General features: G+C 40.5%; 1 long non-coding RNA gene across 4 annotated transcripts in view; it reads left to right on the plus strand.

Moving 5' to 3' along the window:
- The window catches only part of LOC134378064 (uncharacterized), a 38,913-nt gene that overhangs the window by 10,690 nt on the left and 6,343 nt on the right, over nt 1-21,880 (plus strand). For all 4 annotated transcript variants that reach the window (XR_010023610.1, XR_010023609.1, XR_010023612.1 and 1 more), the window contains exons 2-4: nt 9,349-9,511; nt 10,819-10,950; nt 13,210-13,251. This is a non-coding gene — a long non-coding RNA (uncharacterized LOC134378064). The remainder of the gene's footprint in view (nt 1-9,348; nt 9,512-10,818; nt 10,951-13,209; nt 13,252-21,880) is intronic.

A 21,880-nucleotide genomic window follows, 5' to 3' on the forward strand; every position in this document is an offset into this window, starting at 1 on the left:
TTCACCTCGCAGAATGCTTTTGAAGTCCATCTGTGTTGTGTAAATAAGTAATTCATTCTTTTTGGAGAGCATTTTCTTGTATGAAAATATCATTTGTTTATACATTTACTTATTGATAGACATTAGGGTTGTTTCCAGATCTTACCTATTAACACTGCTATTAACATTCAGTTACAAATCTTGGTGTGGACATATGCTTTCATTTCTTTTGGGTAATTTTACAAGAAACTGTCAGACAGCCATGTGCAAGAGTTCCAGTTACTTCACATTAATCACTAACATTTGGTGTTGTCCATGCTTAATTTTAGGCATTCCACAGGATGGGTAGTGACCTCTTTTTGATGGTTTTGATTTGCATTTCCTTAATAACTAATGCTTTTCAGCATCTTTTCGTGTGTCATTTGCCATTCTTTCTGTCTTCTGTGGTAAAGTATCTATTCAAATATTTTTGCCCATCTGTATTAGTCCATTTGTATTGCTGTAACAGAAATACCTGAGACTGGGTAATTTATAAAGAACAGAGGTTTATTTGGCTTACAATTCTGGGACAGCTGCTTCTGGCACAGGCCTCAGGCTGCTTCTACTCCTGGTGGAAAGGGGCGGGCAGTGGCAGTGGGTACAAGCAGATCACATGGCCAACAAGAGGGAGAGGGGAGAGGGGAGGGGAGAGGAGAAAGAGAAGAGAGGAGGGGATGTGCCAGTGTCTTTCAGACAACCAGCTCTTGCAGGAACTAACAGAGCAAGATCTCACTCATTAATCCCCCCACCTGTGGAGAGCATTAATCCATTCATGAGGGATCCGCCCCCCTGGCTCAAAAAGCTCCCAACACTGCCACATTAGGGAACAGATTTCCACGTGAGTCTTGGTGGGACATCCAAACTCTATCACCATCTTAAAAAAAAAAAAAACTTTTCTTTTTGGTATCAAGTTGTAACAATTCTTTATGTATTCTGGGTACAAGTCCTTTATCAGATATATGTTTTGTAAATATTTTCTTCTAATCTGTGGCCTGCCTTTTCACTTTGAATTATCATTTGTTTTATATTTTGATTAAATTTGATAAGTTCCATTTATCAATTTTTTAAAAGTATGACATTTTTATTTTAAAAATTTAAAAATTTATTTGTGTTTTTAATAGACATAAAAATTGTATGTATTGACGGTGTACAACATGATGTTTTGAAATACTATATATTTTGGAATGGCTAAATCGAGCTAATTAACATATGCCTTACCTCACATACCTGTAAGAAATTGTTGCCTACCCCAAGGTCACAAAGATTTTTCTCCTGTATTCTAGTAGTTTTACATTTTAGGTTTCACCTTTAGGTCTGTGATCCACTTTGAGGTAGTTTTGTGTATGGTTTGAGTTAAAGGTCAAGGTTGGGTTTTTTGTTGGTTTTTTAGTTTGTTTTTTTAAAAAACATAAGGATATCTGACTGTTCTAGTATCATTGATTGAAAAGGCTGTCCTTTCCTCATTAAGTTACCTTGATACCTGTGTTGAAAATCAGTTTATCCTATATGTATGGGTTTATTCTGGACTCTATTCTGTTCCATTGACCTATGGGGGTGCTTCAGAAAGTTCATGGAAGGATTTGCACAACCTACACAATTGACATAAGGATAGACAGATATAAAGGTATTCAAAAGGTGCATGGAAGGATTCATTTTATCTTTCAATTCTATTTTTTCATGAACTTTTTGAAGTACCCTCATATATGTCTATCCTTATGCCAATTGTGTAGGTTGTACAAGAGTTGTTCTTTTTCAAAATTGTTTTGGCTGTTTTAGATCCCCTGTATTTCCTTATAAGTTTCAGAATCAGCTTGTCAAGGTAGTTCTATTGAATCTATAGGTCAAGTTGGAGAGAAACGACATCTTATCAATGTATTAATACAGTACAGGGTGGAAATGAGCATGAGGTGCCAAAGTGGTCACCCAAGAGAGCTCCTGTTGAAGACATACTGTTGTAGAAATATTTAAAAATTATATACAATTGATGCTTACAATTCGCAGTAACAGTGGTGGTAGTTTCATCTGTGTAGTTTGCCCTAGAGGGGAAGAAGTTGGAGTCCAAGAGACAGTAATAATACTAATATTTGAGTGTTTCTTATGTCAGACATTATTTTTAGCTTGTTTGCTTTCTTACTCTCTCAATTTTCTATCTATCCTTGCGATTATGTGTAGTTTACTGTCTAAGAGGGAAGTTCAGCATAGTTCAGTCCTTCTATGTCTCCTAAAGGCAGTAGGTTATAAAGTAACTGTCATCTAACTAAATTATTATTGATTATAATGGTTTGGAAATTTTGTCGAATTGCTTTAAAAATTATTCAGAACCTTAACAAAAGGCAAAAATGTGTTTATGCCATTAAAGAGGATGAAAAACAATCCTCACTGCCGCCTCCTCCTTCTCTCCCCCCACCTCCACCTTTTAGGCAAACAATTCGTTTGTTCCCTTGATGGAGTCCTGTCTTAAAGAGGGACATAACATGGGAGTTGATGCTCATCATGTCTTTTCCGTTGTAAGAACCTGGGACTCGGGCCGAGCCTGTGGCGCACTCGGGAGAGCGCGGCCCTGGGAGCATGGCGCTGGGAGCATGGCGACGCTCCCACCACGGGTTCGGATCCTATATAGGAATGGCCGGTGCACTCACTGGCTGAGTGCCGGTCACAAAACAGACAAAAAAAAAAAAAAAAAAAAAGAACCTGGGACTCAGTTGAGACATGAAAACCTCCCAGTCTCCTTGTTTGAAAGATTCAAAAAGAGCATCACAGAAAATGGCTTACATAGTACTTTTACTAAGGAATGTTTAGAATGAATTGCTAATGGGTATAATATGACCCCTTGGGATTGGAAAACACTTGGGAAAAGTGCTTTAACTCTTGCTCAATATGCTATATGGCTACAAGAATAACGGGAAGCCTTATGTGCTATGTCACTCGAAAATTTATGAAATGAGGTTCAAATTAGCATGGATGGACATGTTACTTGATCAGACAACTAGAGCAGCCATAAAGGCTCAGGACAAAATTCCTGAAACAAAATCTAAACTTCAACCTCTTGCTTTCCCTGATGCGTTTTGGATACAAAGATTAGATAAGACTCAGCCACTGTTGACATTATCTGTTGAACAAAAATTAATTACAGATTCATGTTGCTTTGTGTTGCTTTGCCCTCCATGGATTTGTCACCCCACTTCCCCTCGGTGACGGAGATGCAAAGGATTACTCAAAGCCCATCTCTTCTGAGCAGTGAGAGGCCCTGAAGTGGTTACTCTCCTGGAACCCTCAAGAGAGAGGCATTCCTTCCTTGGGAAATTAACGCTGAATTGGGGTTCTCTTCCTGCATTTATTTTCCAGACCAGGAAGTTACAGGAAGAGACATAGGTGGGGTTATAGTTTAACAGTATAGGCTGGTAACTTTCAGTGAAACAAGCCAGATGACATTCTAGTAAGGCAATTAAGTGGTCCTATAAACAACAGTTTGATCTTAGCAAACATTCCTTCTTAACAGCGCTTTCTCAGTATCTTCACGTAACAATCAGTAACTAGTCTGTCTTTGAGCCAGCAACCTGCTGTGCGACAATCCTTATCTTGTAACAGAGACTTACAGCCTGAGGGAAATTTCCAGTCCTCCACAAGGTCAGTATTTGAAACTGCAAGGCTTTGGAAAACCAGGCCCTGTGAAGTACATATGCTTTTTAGTAGGTTCCACAGATTCGGAAGCTGATGTTACCGTAAGTGCTAAAAAGGATTGGACTCCATTATGGAAAGTGACTTCTTCACCAGTTACACTTACTGGATTAGGCGGGTTCAAAATCCCTTATCAAAGTAAAAATCCTTTGTTGTGTACTGGCCCCCGAGGGACAAACTGCCTCCATTATGCGTTAAGTTCCAGATCTCCCTCGAACTCTATGGGGCTGAGACTTCCTTGCTCAATGGGATGTTTATATTGGGACATCTTCAAAATCCATCATGATGGCCACGACCACAGTCCCACCATTCAAAATATAATGGAGCCCTGGTCCTCCAGTTTGGGTGGAACAGTGGCCTCTTAAAGGGGAGAAATTAAATCAAGCTGCTTTACTTGTTAAACAACAGTTACAAATGGGACATTTAGAGCCATCACATAGTCCCTGGAATACTCTCACTAAATCTTTTGCTACTGTTAGACAGGGACCCACTGAGCCTTGTATAGATTTTATTAATCATCTTCAAGATGCTATAACTAGACAAATTGGCAATGCTCATGACAGTCCAGAACTACTATCACAAGTTTATTTACATTTAATCAAAAGAGTTAATAATGCTGGTTTACAAGTAGCTCCAGATAAAATTCAAAAAAAGGAGCCTTGGAAATACCTTGTTTTTTTAATCACTCAGAAATATGCGGCCACAAAGTATACCTTTCCATATTCAGGAGCCTTTTACTCTAACTGACTTACAAAAATTACTTGGCCACATTAACTGGCTCCGCCCTTCTATGGGCATTCCCACTTATCAATTACAACATTTGTTTAATACCTTGAATGGAGACCCTGATCTGTCCTCCCCTCATTATTATCTGAAGAAGCAAAATTAGAATTAAAACAGATTGAATCCTTTTTACATTCCACACAATTAACACATATTGTTAAATGTCAAGTCATTCATTTCATTATTCTAAACACCCCACATTGTCCCACAGGTTTGCTTTGCCAATTTCTTCCTCACATAGGAATCATTGAATGGATTTTCTTACCCCATCAACAAAAAAAGAAACTACATACTAAATTAGAGCAATGTATTCATTTACTCACTAGGGGAAAACACTGTTGTCAAGTACTTGCTGGGTATGATCCTGATATTATTAATCCTGCTCTTTCTGGCCCTTTATCAATTGCAAATGATATGGCTGATCACTTTGTTATGTATAATAATGTTTTATGGAAAGCTGTTTATTCTCATCAGTTTTTTCATCAGGGTGCACGAGCTTTGTCTAACATGCATCAGATCTCTTACAGGCAAGCTCAAGATATTGTTCATGCTTGTCCTGATTGTCAGAGGTTTCTAAATCTAATTTCCCTGGAGGAGTTAATCCTCGAGAAATAAAAGGTAATGAAATTTGGCAAATGGAAGTCACTCGTTATTCCTCTTTCAGATGTCTTAGATATTTACATGTTACTGTTGATACTTACTCTGGTCTTATTCATGCCACTGCCCAAACAGGAGAAACTGCTAAACATGTTTAAAAAAAACATTGTCTTTCTGCCTTTGCCACCATGAGGATTCCAAATCAAATTAAGGCAGATAATAGACCAGCTTACACCTCCAAAGTCTTTCAAGTATTCTGTGATAACTGGAACATTAAACATGTCACAGGAATGCCATTTAACCCCACTGGCCAGACAATTGTTGAAGGAACTAATGGCCTTCCTAAATCTCAAATACATAAACAAAAGAGGGGTAATGTAGATATGACTGGCCCATCATGAACAGGTCCTTAAAGCTCTGTTTACACTACAATTTTTAAACTGTAATTCCCCAAAATTAACGGCCACAGAACAACACTTTATACTTCCTAAAAAGAGACCTAGACCCTTGGTTTTATTCTACCACCTGCCAATGGGACCGCAGTGGTTGAGACCTGTCAGATTGTTAACATGGGGGAGAGGGTGGGTCTGCGTCTGTTCTTTGACCCACAGGCCTACTATGGATTCCTGCTAAGGCTGTTGAACCTTATGTGGAACCCCAAACCAGACAAGGAGTTGAGTCTGATCCCAAAATCTCAATGTCTGGCCATCACACCTCAATCCATATCACTGGGGATGGTACACATCAGACCACCAGTGATGATGGTGCCAACAACCACCTCCACTCCGACCTACATGAGCCCACCAGTAATGAAAATAATAGCTCCAAATTGGCCCGGGGCAAATTAAAAAAACTTCAGCAGTCAAATAGCTTTCAATAGCTCAGCCCTTAAGCTCAGTAACTCATTTGAGACGCAAAAACTAAACTAAAATCTACCTGTTTAACTAAATGGTCTCAAATTTTCTGGCATCCAGCTGTTTATCTTAAACAGACTTCTAAATTTTCTTCTAGGCTCATCTATGTATTTCGTCACAAAATCCTCTGGTAAAGTTCTATGCCATTTTTTTTTTTTAAAGAAAACTTTCTCTGCCTCTTCTTGAAAAGGCTTGCATACTTTGCTTTACAATGTAAATTCGTTACCTTGCTTTCTTTAAAACATGGTGAGGCCTCACCGATAAGTCTTTAAAAAAAAAAAAAAAAAAACTAAACCTGACTGTCCTTTTTACTAGTGAGCTTTTTTTAAACATCTTGAACAAAACCTATAACATCCTTGTTTGTTCTTGTTGTTTATGTCTGCATATATGCATGTGTAAGCTGTATTTATATGTTCATGTCTATATGTGTAATTGTGTTTTCTCCGTGGTACCAAATTGGCTTATAATTAATGCATGCTCATTAAGTAACTAAGTATACTTTTTAAGTTCACATGACTTAAATTTTCTAAAGTTTTAATAAATATATTTTCAAAATTTCATTTAAACCTTTTACCTAAATTTGGCTCTAGGTCAGTATGTCTCTTTGTTATCTCAGCTCTGCCTCCTGGCCATGCTGGGAGAAACAATATCTTTAAGACATTATCTTTGTGAATACTGCCCTCTGCCTCTCTGGATTCCACTTGGCTCTAAATGCCATGTGGAAACCTGGGACCCAAAATGGCTAGTGAAAGGAGACTTATGCCCAATATCTCATAGGCTCTAGTTAACATTAACTGATAAGGGTATAGATCTAATACACCAAGTTTTTGGCTGGGAAACCATAAATATGTATTTGGTAAAAACAGCTAAAATTCAAACTGGGCTTTGTATAATTTGCTCTGATAAATGGATGTCTACTTACTAACCTGAGTGCATAAAAATGTTCTTATCAGCACACATCGCTGCCTGGGTTTACTAATCAAACAAGATTACATTTGTCTTTTCCAGAGGTCTCTTAAGTTGTGCATGATAATTTCTTGTGCTCTCTGCCTTTGAAACTCTTTGTCACTTTAGTTTTATTTTTTGCAGTAATTCATGATCTTATTCAATTAAATGTTTTAAGCCTTTTGTTATTTGACAAAACTTAACAAAACTAAATTCTGAAAGCCCAACCTTTTGGTTTAAACTGACTTTGAGGAGTTCCAAGGGCTCTGGGGCTTCTCAAAGGATATATAAAAAATATATCAGAACTCATTGGCTTATTTAATAAATTAGCCTATATGGGAAAGCATTGTCATTACTGACGGTGTTATGGATATGTGTTCTAAAATCTTGTAAGGTTCCTAAAATCTGGGTCTTGATATAAATGCTACTGGTCATAATCTTGGTTCAATTATAATCTTAAACGTTAAATTAGGTACAGCTTCCTAACAAACCTTGAGTTCATACCTTTAAATTAATTTCCAAAATTCTAATAAAGAAACTGATGGGTTTGTGAAATTGTTCACAAAGGTCAACACGACAAAAGTTAATTAGTGAACTAATTAAAAAGAATTATGGGTTTTTACAATTTCCTTATTTTGAAACACTGCTGGTTCTCTTACTGTTTTGTTTTCCAAATCTAAAAGAAAACTCTCTCTTAAGCTATCTATAACTGACAAGTTTGGTAAAATATCATTTAAAACAGAAGTAAAAGCCTTTGTTTTCTCCCTATTTGATCCACTCCAAATTTAATAACTTTTAAGTATCCTTATCATTATTATGGCAATGTGGCTATTTTTATAAGTTCAATGAAGATTAACTCTGACAGGATATAATTTAAAACTTTGGCTATAAGATAGCATTTCTCTTCTAAGCTGCTGACCCCTCTTTCGTGTTGCCTTAATTTGGCCTAACTGCTGTTTCATCCTGCTGTTCATCTCCGTCCCCCCCCCCCATGTGGGGCAGAACACCACCTGTGGATGAGCCTTCCCAGCACTGTGGGATTTATACAAAGAAAAGACCTTTTCAATCAAGATATTGATCATCAGTGCTTTTATGAGGAATGCCTTGATTATTAAGGGGGAAATAACATCTTCTCTACAAAAGTAGGTCTCTAAATTTTCCTGGCCTTAAAGAGGGTGTTTGTAACTTGGATGAGAAATCCTGTTCCTGAACAAAAGACTTGTAATTGATCAAAAATTATACAAAAGAATAGATGCTTTGGAAGCAGTAATGTCCTGGACAGGTGAACATTAACAAACTCTCTGGACTCAGAATCAACTACTATAAGGAGCAGAATCCCATTCTGGCATTTCAACTATTGGTAATTACACCTAATTCACGGCACCTGGAATGATGCCTATGCAACAGCTGAGAGATGATGACATCATCAGTCCTCACCTGAAGTAAATTAAAAAGACTTGCCATGCAAAAGGATACTAACTTTGCTTTAAATGCTTTTGTCTTAACTGTGAAAACCTGATCTATAGCTTTTGCTTTTTCCATTAAATAAATAAGACCGGGGAGATTTGGAGTATACATAAAGCAAATGTATTTCACAGGGCCTAGTTTACCAAACCTTGCAGTTTCAAATGTTAACCTTGCAAAAGACAGGAAATTTTCCCCAGGCTATAGTCTCTGTTGTAAGATAATGAATTGTAACACAACAAAGTTGCTGGCTCAAAAACAGGTTACTGATTGATATGTAAAGATACTGGGAAATTACTGTAAGAAGAGAATGTTTGTTAAAATCAAGCTTTTGTTGGTGGATCAACTTCACTTCTTGCAAATTGCATTATGGAATGTCACCTTGCTTGTCTTACTGAGTGTTACCAGCTTCTATTGTTAAACTTGTTAAACTATACTTAGCAAAAACCCCACCTATGTTCTCTTCCTGAAACTTCCTGGTCTGGGGAATAAATGTGGGAAGAGAACCCCAATTCATGGTTAATTTCCCAAATGGAAGGAATGCCTCTCTCTTGAGGGTTCCGGGAGATTAACCCCTTTTTGGGGCTTCTCACTGCTCAGAAGAGATGGGCTTTGAGTAATCTTTGGCGGCTCTATCACCCAGGGGAAAATGGGTGACAAATCCGTGAGAGGCAAATCCTTCTGCTCGATGTTGCCGCAAACTTAAAACTGCTCTTAAAAATAAAGTCTTTTTTTAAAAGTACGTAATTTAAAGAATTCAGGGAAGTATTTATGGGCAAGCAATATTTCTGAACGTTTTTGGATTTAAAAATAAGATATAAATGAAGGCAACATCATTTTCCTAGGTTGTGTGAGTGTGTGCCTGCCTAGATCTGGGGAAAGTTAGGTGAAAGGTGCTAACCACTGGATTTTAAACAGCATGTCCCTTCTCTCCTGTTTTCCATCCTAGAGCACTCACTCTAATGACAGGAAACAATGTCTCCTGAACCCTAGAGGCTCCCTCACCCCCGAGAGTGCCCTGCTGCTCACGTCTGCTACTTCCCTCAGTCAGTGCACAGAGGAGTGACCTGTGCTGCGGCCTGGCCTGGAGGCTTTGAGCAGAAGTATGACTGGTGAGCTGGCAAAGTCCTGGATGCTAAATATTTGGATTCACTAGCTTTCAATATGTGAAAATGGAATATAAAAGGAAGTTAAAACAAGCTCAGCATTTTACAACCTTAGCTTCAGTGCAGGTTTCAAGGTTTATAGAAAGAGACAGTCGCTTTATTGTATTTGGAGAATGAAATAGTTTTGCAAAGGAAAAAAGATAAAACAGTATGTGCCACATGATTCCAAGATTGTTAAAGCAAAATAAGCCTGGAAGGGAATCTATCAAGGTGTCACTAACCTTCAGGGTTCTCAAACGTTGCTAGCTGCAGTGTTATTTGGTACAGAATTCATTGAAAACAATTTGGCAACCTATCAGAATTACAAGTTTGGTATCTGCCTGGTAGCCCAGCTGGTTAGAGAGTGGCCTTGTAACACCCAGGTCAAGGGTTCAGATCCCCGTACCAGCCAGAAGCCAAAAATAAAAAATAAAAAACTATGAATTCACTTACCCTTTGATGCAGCAATTCCATTGCTAAGGGTATTTTATGATATAGTCACATTTACAAGATAATATACATGCAAGCGTACTAATGCAGCATATTGTGAAAAAGTTTGAAAATAAATTAAAACTTCCACCAGGGGGAACTTGTTAAATATGATATTTGACTAAACATTATGTAACTATAAGAAAGGAAACTCTTCATGAACTCATGGAATAAATTCCAAGATATATTTTAGTTGAAAAGCTTAGATACATATGTATTAAATGGTTTGTGTTTTGTATGCTATTTGCTTTAAATAAAAGGGGAGAAAAAGAGTATGCATGCTTTTATGTATTTTATCATCTATATAAATTTGGTTGCCTCCAGAGGAAGAAAATGGGTAGGAACTAGGAGTTTTTTAAATTGTATACTCTTTTTGTACCTCTTAAATTCAAATCATGTAAGTGAATTTTTATAATTTAAACATTTTAAAATTAATAATTAAAAATAGTACCAACCTGCTAGAGTGCAAACTTCATGGAGGTAAAGGACTGTATGTGTCTCATATGTAGTTCTATTCACAGTGCCCAGCACAGTGCCTGGTATAAAGGAGCCACTTAATTAACAGCTGAATGAGTAAATGAATTGCTAATATTTTAGTGGTGAGATTCCAGGGAATTTTTTGTAATTTAAAAATATTTTCTCATACACAGGCATTGATTTTTACAATCAGAAATACAGTTTTAAAGTGGAAGGGAAAGACTCAGATGCAGTAGAGCCCCTAGACCCAGGCAAGTGCTCTTAGAGTATTGTTGTCAAAGTTTTCTAAGATCTCCTCCTGTTTGCAGGAACCAGCCAGCACTGGCAGAGCCATTGCAGCAGGGCGCCACGGACATGGACCAAGGTGCTTTCCAACCTTCAGTCACCCTCCCTGTCAAGAGGTGGACCAGATGCCCCCAGAAGCTGCAGCACTTGTGTCTGTGAGATCATCTTGGCTCGGCCCCCGTGGCTGTGCCCTGGTTCCTGAGGGCCACAGGAGAACAGATAGCTTCCATTGGCTGGGGTAGTTTCTTTTGTGGAATCCTGCAACATTGGGCCACCAGATGGTGCTGACACCTGATTTGGAGTGTCGCTCACTCAAGTGGGGCACAGGGCAAAGGGTAAATTCAGGGATTGGCCCCTGAGCCTTGAGCTTGAGTTCCCATGCAGCCGTGTAGTGGTTCTCACCTGTCTGAATTCTGACATTTTTTTCATGAAATTGTTTACATAGAAACCCCACAAATAATATTTGCTGGGGCTCACACATGTCAGGAGTAGCCCTCCTCTGATGTAAACACCTGTATTTGAAAGATTTCAATAAGAACAAGTAAAAGTACTTAACATTCTGACAAATCAAAGCAAGTGTTTTATTCTAGAAGATAATGTTAGTAATTGGGGGAAAAGAGCTGAGTGATTGTGATCGGAGCCCCGCCCACAAAATCCAGAGTCAGGGAGCCCAGTGAGCTATACAGTGAGCTATTTTTACAGCTTTAAAAAAAAAATGTACCAAGATGTAACCAACCTTTAACTCCCTTGGCCATATTTGGCAACAGCTTAGAAGAGGCCACGTCCCAGCACAGGGGCAAGGCAGCTTTGTACTCTCTGCCAGTTATGTTACGCTTCACAGAGTTCAGCATTGTGGTTACATGATGCAGTGTAACTTTCTTACATATCCATCTCTCCCCATCACACTCCAACGCATGTTTTCCAAAGAAGTCATCTGAGCTCTAGAGGAAGTAGAAGGTCAGAGAGAGATTAGCCCAGGAAGAGCCAGCCTTCCAGAGATATAGTGATCTTCTTCCTGCTAAAGTCAGAGACTGAAATCCTCTCACTGTTCTATCTTCACCTCTAGTGTGCATCTCTCTGCTGAGTCAGGAAATTCTGTATCATCCAAAGAAAATGCTGTGTCTCGTTGACTAAAAAGCCCCACATCCTATCCCTGCTCTACACTGATTCTTCACCCTCCCCCACAAGACAGCTCCAGGAGTCTGTCTATAGCAGACTGGATGCAGTGGAGAGGCCCTTGCAGGGCACACTGGGTCCTTCCTGTGACATGACTTATGACAGGCAGAGGCTATGTCATCTGCTTTTCATGTTCATGAGTGTACGCTGAGTATGGAATGGGACATGTAGGTGGGCGTGGGAGAAGACGTGTGTGTTGGCACAGGCAGAGCAGAAAGGGGCAATACGGAGTGGACTCTTCAGCCACTTATGGTTGGATCCAGCTGGGCACCAGGACACACACGCCAGTAACACAGCTGTGTGTGACAGGTGTAAGGACACCTGCCTAATGTCTCCAATCACCACCCACAGCCTAATGGCCACACCATTGATCCTGTCAGTCCCAGTCGATCCACAGATTCTGTGGACCTTGTCCTCCTCCAACCTGAGCGAGAGCTCCCAGAACTAGACAGAATGGCCTGGATTTATTTTAGAAGACAGTCACAGATGCATGGTGGGTGGGGATGAGAAAATCCAGTAGTCTATGAGGGGGGTTGGAGGGAGGGGGCTCACAGCCAGGCTGCTAGTCTCATGTCACAAGGGATGCCCGCGACTGAACTAGCAGGACTTGAAGACAGACAGTGGGGGGGCTGAAGGGTGGGGTGCAGGGGTGGGCTACGGGGACGGCAGGCTAGCAAATGTGCAAGGAAACACACAAAGCGCTGGTACTGGGTTGGTCAGTTAGCTCACTTGGGAGAGCACGGTGCTGGTAACACCAAGGTCAAGGGTTCAGGCCTTCCTACTGGCCAACTGCAAGAAAAAAAAGCACTAGTATTGGATCATTTGCTGATGATGCCATTCATTCATTTGCGAAAAGATATGTTTTTAAGCACCTGTTAGGGGCCACTCCAGCAGAAGTCTCAGCTCAGATATCTGTGCTAGGTCCCTGCATCTGGGTGGGGAAGACAAACACATAAAATTGCAATACAGTTGATAGAGTTTGGATGTGTTGGCCCTCAAAGCTCATATCAAAATCTGATCCCCAACTTGGCAATGTTGGGAGTGGTTTGGGTTATGGGGAGAGATCCATCATGAATAGATTAAAGCCTCGAGGTGGGTAGTGAGCAAGTTGTTGCTTTGTTACTTCCCATGAGAGCTGGTTGTTTAAAAGACTCTGGCATGTCCTCTCTCTCTTGCTTCCTCTTACCATGTTGTCTGCTTGTACCCGCCGGCTGCCTGCCGCTTTCCGCCAAGAGTAGAAGCAGCCTGAGGCCTGCGTCAGATGCAGCCATCCCAGAATCGTAAGCCAAATAAACTTTGTTCTTTATAAATTACCTAGTTTCAGGTATTCTGTTATAAGGAACAGAAAGAGATAGAAAAAGTGAGCCCTCACAGATATAGAATCTTGATCTTGGACACCCCACCCTCCAGAACTGTGAAAAATTAACATTTACTATTTAAGTTACCCAGTCTATGATATTGTGTTATAGTGCTCTGACAGACTTAAGATATGGGATTTGGGAGAGGATTAAATGAGATCATATATGGAATGTTCTTAGAACAGTGCTTAGCACATAGTAAGCTATTCATATTCTTATATACTTTCAAATTATTTTGTCTAACGCTATGTTTTAGGTTAAGTGTTACACTATTAGTGCAGGGTAATAGAGGTTAAGAAACTTAGAATATGATAGCATAGACACAGACAATCAAATGAAAAAGAAATACAAATGTCCAGTAAAGATGTGACATTTTGCATTTTGTGTAACAAAAGGAATATGAAATAAAACAGCTATGAGATTAGTCTTTTTCTCACTGGGGAACATTTTTGAATGGATAATACTCAGGAGGATGTGGGGAAACACGAACTCTCAAGCATTGTTGATGAAGAGTACAAATTTGTTCACCATTTTAGAAGAAAACTATGGCAATGTTTATCTACATATTACGCCAATAATCCCAATCCAAGGAGATCAGCAATACTTGCGGGAGCTGTAAAAATATATTCATTTATTCATTGGTCAAATATGTACCTATCACCTATTTGGTGCCAGCTGAAGTCATTGATTGATGGCCCTTAAGGGAGATAATCAAATGTTATCATTTCAGGTAACTGTAAGTATTGTTAAGAAAAAGAAAGCCAGCTTTTAAGGCAAAGGATTATGGGATGGGGAGAGGGGAATTTTATGGGTGAAAGAGGGTGGGCTTCCTGAGGCAGTGATGCTGGGGAAGAGATCTGAAGGAAGTGCTGGCTCCTCCTGGGACAGTCCTCACCCAGGCAACAAGAGCATAAAGGGTCCTAGGGCAGGAAAGCACGAGGCTCCTCAGCAGGAGGGGCAGTGTAACGAACAACTCGTAGGAATGAAAGAGTCCTTTCTTGCTATCATCTGCACACTGGAGTTTTACAGGACTGCAAAAAAGTGAGAAGACCTACATGTATGTACCTGGAGAGTGTAGATGATGCATTAGGTGGAGATGAAATTGCATAAGGGTATAAATTAGTATTCCCATTTTTATAATAAGGAAAGGTGGAAATGTTTCTTTTTGTATGAATGTTTGGAAAAATCTGGAGATACACAACCAAGTATCCTGCTTGTTGCTTTGTTGTGTCAAGGGGGTAGGAGAGCCAAACAGTGGTCCAAAAGGGGAAAGGAGAACAAGAAGCTAGCAGGTCTCTGAGGTTGTCCCCGACGTCAAATGAAATATTCTTGGTCTCAGGGCCAGCCCGTGGCTCACTCGGGAGATTGCGGTACTGATAACACCAAGGCCATGGGTTCGCATCCTATATAGGGATGGCTGGTTCGCTCACCGGCTGAGCGTGGTGCTGACAACACCAAGCCAAGGGTTAAGATCCCCTTACTGGTCATATGTAAAAAAAAAAAAAAAAAAAAAATTCTGGATCTCTCCAGAGTACAACTCTAAGGTGCTAATCACATCATTTGCAAGCAATCTTCTGTTTATAAAGTGGTTTCCCAGGTTAATAGGTTTGTAGGGAGAGAATGTCCACATCACATTAATGATTACCTTTAATTCATAGGTGGTTTTGTGTTGTGGTTTTGACCTTGCCTGTTGTGAGCTCTGGAGGCATGAATCCATCAATGAATGATGGAAGATGAGAGAAGATGCTGTGTGTAATGCACCTAGCAGGGAACTTGGAAAACTCTAGGTGCTCCCTGGTGTTAGTTCTATATATTCCATATCCCTGACACATCAAATCTTTGGAGATTGTTGAGTTTCTGGTTGTCCAATTCCCCCTCCCCCCATTTCTTCTTTCCTGCTTTCTTTGGATTAGGTGACATTTAGAATTCCATTTAAATTTTTGATTGACTTTTTAGCTATACCTCTTGGCATTATTTTTTTTTTTTTTAGTGGTTGCTAAAGATATTAAAATATACATCCCTTTAGCTCAGTTGGTTAGAGCACAGCTTGTGATACCAAGATCAAGAATTCAGATCCCTCTACCGGCCAGCCACTAAAAAAGAAAACAAAACAAAAAATATATTTCAAAAAACAACAAAAAATATTAAAAACAATATATACATCTTTAACCTTTCCTAGTCTACTTAGGGTTCATAATATGCCACTTCACATAAAATATAAGAACCCTGCAATTCTGCGGGGCCATCTCCCACCCTTTCTTTATTCTATAGTTGTAGTATGTATACATCTTTCCGTATCCTACAAACCACAATACAAAGTTTTGAGACTTTAGGGCTGGCCCGTGGCTCACTTGGGAGAGTGTGGTGCTGATAACACCAAGGCCGTGGGTTCGGATCCCGTATAGGGATGGCCGGTTAGCTCACGTGGGAGAGCGTGGTGCTGACAAAGTTATGAGCCTTTGCGTTAAGCGGTCATGTTAAAGAAACTAAGAGGAACAAGTAGTCTTTCATACTCACACAAATACAATTTCCAGTGCTCTTCTACAAAAGGGTTCTAATGCACTTTGAGAAAAAGGATATAGTTGTGGAAGCCAGAGAATTATACAAGGCAAGACACGTATATGACAGAACTTACAGGTAGTGGAAAGAATCCCCAAGAGTCAATGGGAATATCTGGCTGATTCAGACCCTAACCTTCACTTTTCCTGGGTTGAATTTTATTTCTCTAATCAATAATCTCCAAAGCCATGTTGAATCTTTTTTCTCTTATGCTTTGACAAGATCAGATCTAATAAAATCTGCAAGGAAAACATCAGTAGAGCTGTGCTGATTCCACCCCCAAGCAGGACCTGAGGTAACAGCAAGGATGGGAGCAGAAACCAGACAGAGCCTTGGGGAGACCTTGCACCTGGCTCCTTGCACACAGGCCCCCAGGCTCACACCCCCCTCCCTCCTGCTTTTCATTTCCCACATTCTGTTCTCTCAGCTCCCTCTTTTTAAACCCCTCAGGAAATCTGAGTCTTTGAGTTGGCTTTACTCTGTCCCTTCTCCTTCAGGTTTACGGGACAGATGGGTTAGCCCAACATCTGTCCTCAGGTCACTGGTATTCCTGAGTGAAAGCTGACTTCCATTTTCACCAACATTTGACTTTTGAGTTTGTTTTTGTTTTTTATTTATATTTTTTTATTTTGGCATTAGACAATGTAAACATTTTTTGTGGCTTGAGTTTGTTTTTGAAAGGGGGCAGGCAGCTGGACCTGTGCCCCATAACATAAAGACTTGCCCCTGCAGAAGATTCAAGCAGAATCTTGTAAAGAAATGGGAGAGTGACAGTCCCCCTTTGGTGTCCTCATCCTTTAACTTCCTCCGGCAGAGGTAACCACTTGCAACAGTTTTTTCTCTTTTCTCTAACCTTTTCCTTTGTATGCATTTGCATGTCTTTGTGTATCTAGAGGTATCCTTTAATGTAAATGAGTTTTATTTTTCTTTAACAACATCTGAGATCTTCCCGTGTCCACGGTGCTTATTACAGATGAACCATAATTTCTTCCCCTATGAGTGGAAAACTAATAACATAAAGTAACCAAGCACTTATGGCCTGTCTCTTTTTGATCTTGCAATTAGCTCTTTCTTTCATCCTAAAGCAGAATTTACCAAGACTGGATTGTTCATCTAATAATGGGTGATAGAAGCTGGCTTGGACTGTTGTGAAAGAAGTCAAGTTTTACTGCATAAAAAATTATTTTGTAATTTCCTTTCATTAGATAGTCACTCTAGGTATTGATAATTCAATAACTTAGTGAAGTGTTTAACCCATAATATGAAGGAAATCCATATTAAATAGAAGCTTACCTTAGAGCTCCTGTGGCTCATAAACGCATTGACTAGCAGTTTGGGGGCTGGAGGTCCTTGGTCTCTAGCCAGTTCTGACACAGGCTGAGTTGAACTTGAGACAGTGGAAGACCTAGGAGTTGTGAGAAACCATGTTTGATATCTTCCTGATCTTGATTTTGTGTCCTCTCTTTTATTTATTACTTTTTATTTTAAAATTAAAAAAAAATTTATTGGTGGCTGGCCTCTGTGAGGAATTTTGTTTATTTCTGAGCAGTAGAGATCACTGGGCAGTGTGCACACTCACTGCATCTGCTGTAGGATATCAGTTGAACTTGCCCAAGATTTTAGGCAAAATGCCCAGAAATGTGCTTTAGGGTTTTTTTTTTTCTTAGCATACTCATTGTTACAAATCATACTTATTCTTTATGCCCCTTACCCAATCTCCCCCCTCCCCCTCCCCTCCTTCCCCCTCCCCTCTTCCCCCTTCCCCCCCCTCTTCCCCTTTCCCCTCTCCCCTCTTCCCCCTTCCCCCTCCCCCTCTTCCCCCTCCCCCTCCCCCTCCTTCCCCTTCCCCCTCCTTCCCCTTCCCCCTCCTCCTCTTCCCCTTCCCCCCTCCCCATCCTTCCCCTTCCCCCTCCTTCCCCTTCCCCCTCCTTCCCCTTCCCCCTCCTTCCCCTTCCCCCTCCTTCCCCTTCCCCCTCCTTCCCCTTCCCCCCTCCTTCCCCTTCCCCCCTCCTTCCCCTTCCCCCCTCCTTCCCCTTCCCCCCTCCCCCTCCTTCCCCCTCTTTGTCCTTCCCCCTCCTTCCCCCTCTTTGTCCTTCCCCCTCCTTCCCCCCTCCTCTCCTTCCCCCTCCTTCCCCCCTCCTCTCCTTCCCCCCTCCCCCTCCTCTCCTTCCCCCTCCCCCTCCCCTCCTTCCCCCCTCCCCCTCCTCTCCTTCCCCCCTCCCCCTCCTTCCCCTTCCCCCTCCTTCCCCTTCCCCCCTCCTTCCCCTTCCCCCCTCCCCCCTCCCCCTCCCTCCCCTTCCCCCTTCCCCCCTCCCCCTCCCTCCCCTTCCCCCTTCCCCCCTCCCCCTCTTCCCCCTTCCACCTCCCCCTCCTTCCCCTTCCCCCTTCTTCCCCTTCCCCCCCTCCTTCCCCTTCCCCCCTCCTTCCCCTTCCCCCCTTCCCCCTCCTTCCCCTTCCCCCCTTCCGCCTCCTTCCCCCTCTTCATCCTTCCCCCTCCTTCCCCCCTCCTCTCCTTCCCCCCTCCCCCTCCTCTCCTTCCCCCCTCCCCCTCCTCTCCTTCCCCCCTTCTAGGAAACACAGATTTGTTCTCTCCATCTGATAGATTAACTGATCCTCTGTTGGTTTGTTACCTAGATGATCTGTCCAGTACTGAGAGTGGTGTGATCAAATCCTCCCCTATTATAAATCAGATGCTTCTTCTGTTACGCTGGAATGTACTGTGTGGAGAGAGAAGACCTCTTCTTATTTTTTATTTTGGTCTCCGCTGGTGCCTCTCCTTGTGACAATGAAGTTTAGAGTGTGGCATGCCATCTGTATGGTGGCCGTGACTGCTGCTGTAGAGACTAGTCACTTTTGCGGCAGTAACAGCAATTGTCGTGGCTATGATGGACTGCGTGCATAGAAATGATGTTTTTGGTGTGCCTTTTACCTGTTGTGGCTGGGTTTGGCTTCCCCCAGCTCAATGCCTCAGAACCCCTAGGTCTTTTTGTTTTTGGCCACTGGCGGGTACAGAGATCGAATCCTGATGTTATCGGCACCATGCTCCAACCAGCTGAACTAACTGGCCAGGTCTGTCTTTTCATTCCCATTCCATTTCTTGAGCTGTCTTTTTCATTTAAGGATATTTTGAAAAGCTCATTCATCAAGTAGTTCTTTTTCTACTCTCATAATGAGCACCAATCTTAGATCCCTTCCTATAAATTTGCTACCAGGATTTCTATGAGAGGCATTATCAAAAGTACATATTTTTTTCCTCGAGTGCCCAGTTCAAGTACAGGATTAAAATTTTCAATCATCTGTCTTCTGTGGATGCCTTAATTACAGCACCTGGCATTTAGCTGGTTTTCCATTAAATAATAATTGAATGAATGAACTGTTAAACCTGAAGTGTTCAGATTTTCTGGCTATACAATGGTGTCTTATTTTATTTTTACTAGTGGTTGTTTTATTTAAGAACTATTTCCATCTCCCCTCTAGCCACAGTTACATGAGTTGGCCACTAAAAACAAAAAATCATATAGGGTATAATTTTCCTTTCTGATAAAAAAAAAAATTCAAAAATATTATTTTTACTTAATAAACTTTGATTGTAGTTTCTATGTCTAAGACCTGATGCTTAACCTAGTCTTGTGAAAAGGAGCTCCCTCTAACATTGCCACATACCTGTAGTCTTTTTCAATTTAATAAGTGTATGATGTTTTTATGTGTTATGCTGTCCTTAATTCATGCCTATATTTAGGTATGAATGTGTGTTTATGTGTATATGTGAATATATTTTCTAGGGCAAGTATCTAGCAACAGAGTTAACTACAGGCTATGACTTTGTGTTGGAATGCTCTGTTAATAGCTGCTCTCAAAGATTTTTACCAAGTTAGGACATCATCAGCATCATAGGGTCTTTCTGTAAATACAGAAAACAATTAAAATATTAGCGTCAGAATATATCATACATTTCTACAAAGCAATTAGGAAAATAAACCCAATAGAAAAACAGGAAAAAAACATGACTAATGTTCAATCAGATTCAGATTTAATTACATTAGTCTGAAATGCTGAATCTGCATTTTTTCAACCTCCCTAGGTGATCCAGAGTCCATTCAGGGTTGAGAACCACAAGACAGAGTCACATTTGCACTGGGTCTTGAAATATCAGTAGATTCACATAAGAAGAAAAGAGGGGTGAAGAATTCTGGATGGACATGGGACAGGAACAGGAGATGTGTAACTAAGCAGGCAGGGGTGGGAACTCCTCCTGCAGACAGACACCTAGAATCTTGTCACTTCAAAACTGGAAGGAGCCATAAGGACAATTGAATTTGTCTGCACACATCTCTCCTCCTGGCTGCTTATCAGTCCTGCTACTAAAAATGTTTTTCATGTATATGTATATGCAGTATTTATCACATACATAATTTATGAAACATAGATATATATAAAGTTGGTACTTCATAGTATGTTTGCAACTTTTATCTGAGTTATGCTGAGTTCCCTAAGAATTCTATTAATACAAGTTATTAACCCCATTTTATAGCTAAGGAAACTGAAGCCAGTGAACATCAGTGACTTACTTTGGCAGCTGAGTGAGAACAAAATAGACATTTTCAGAACAAATAAAAAATACAAGAGTTCACCTGTAGACCCTCAACTGAAGGAATTTCTGAAGAAAGTGGTATATATTCAGGGGCACCTTAACAGAAGAAGGTGTGCTGTAATTGCTAGGATTACTGCAAAAAGAACAGAAATTGGATACATAACTTCTAACCTAGTAAAGAAAGGTGAATTAAAATATATAGATGCAAAATGAAGCATAAAAGAAGGAAAAAACCATAAAATAGGAAAACAAAAAACCATAAAGTTTACGGTACAATAAAACCCAGAATGGGGTGTCATGACACCAAGGTCAAGTGTTCAAATCCCTGCACTAGCCAGTTGCCAAAAACCAACCAACCAGAGAAATACAATTCACCTATTTACACTAAATGTGAGTGGACTGTAACTCAAGGATAACATTAAAATTTATATTTTCCTTTTTTTTTTTTTTTTTGTGGTAGTTGGCTAGTATGGGGATCCGAACTCTTATCCTTGGTGTTACAAGGCTGTGCTCTAAATCAACTGAGCTAACCAGCCTGCACTAAAATTTATATTTTTAAATTTCTAGTTATTTCTACTATTTCCATTTCCTCATTTAATTATATTTTAAAATTTATATTTTTAAGAGACACATCTAAAGCATACTTATACGCTGAGAGTAAAAAAGTGGAAAAATATAGAACCATGAGAAAGTTAACTTCCTCCAAATCTGCATAGTTATATCATTATTATTATTTCTTGTCAGCTGCCCAGTTCGGGGATCTGAACCCTTGACCTTGGTGTTTACCACTGCACTCTAATCAACTGAGCTAACCAGCCAGCCAACAAAATTGACCTTAAGCCAAAAAGAATTATAAAAGGTAAAGATATCAATTATGATAATATGTTCAAATCACTAGAAGATAAAGCAATGTAGGTCTATGAGCAAAAGCAAGACAGGATGTATAAAAGCAGATCTAGAGTTTATGGAATAATGACACTCCCTCCTGCCCCTTTTGTAAGTTAATTGGCTTATCAGTGCCCTCCAGGAACACACCTATGGTTAAACAAAGTTGGGTTTATTAAGTCCCAGCAAGAAACTCACTGCAAGAAAGGAGAATGCACACCATTGGGGAACCACAGGGTGTCCCAGTATGGAAAGGTAAAAAGGACTTAATATGGGATATCGGCTGTGTTAGATGATTTGGGGAAGCTTTAAGTCTGTGAGGCTTTGCTCTGGATTGGATGCTGTCAGGAATCAGGGGTAATTTAATGATTGGGGATTTGGGGGGGGGGATTGGATTTGGCCTGTATGAGGATCCAAAGCCTTGACCTTGTTGTTATCAGCACCACACTCTAACATAGAGAGCTAACCAGATAGCCCTGAGTGGGAATCTTAATAAATCTTATCTAGAAGGCAGGA

This window comes from Cynocephalus volans, chromosome 5, assembly GCF_027409185.1.
Source record: "Cynocephalus volans isolate mCynVol1 chromosome 5, mCynVol1.pri, whole genome shotgun sequence".
Classification (NCBI taxonomy): domain Eukaryota; kingdom Metazoa; phylum Chordata; class Mammalia; order Dermoptera; family Cynocephalidae; genus Cynocephalus; species Cynocephalus volans.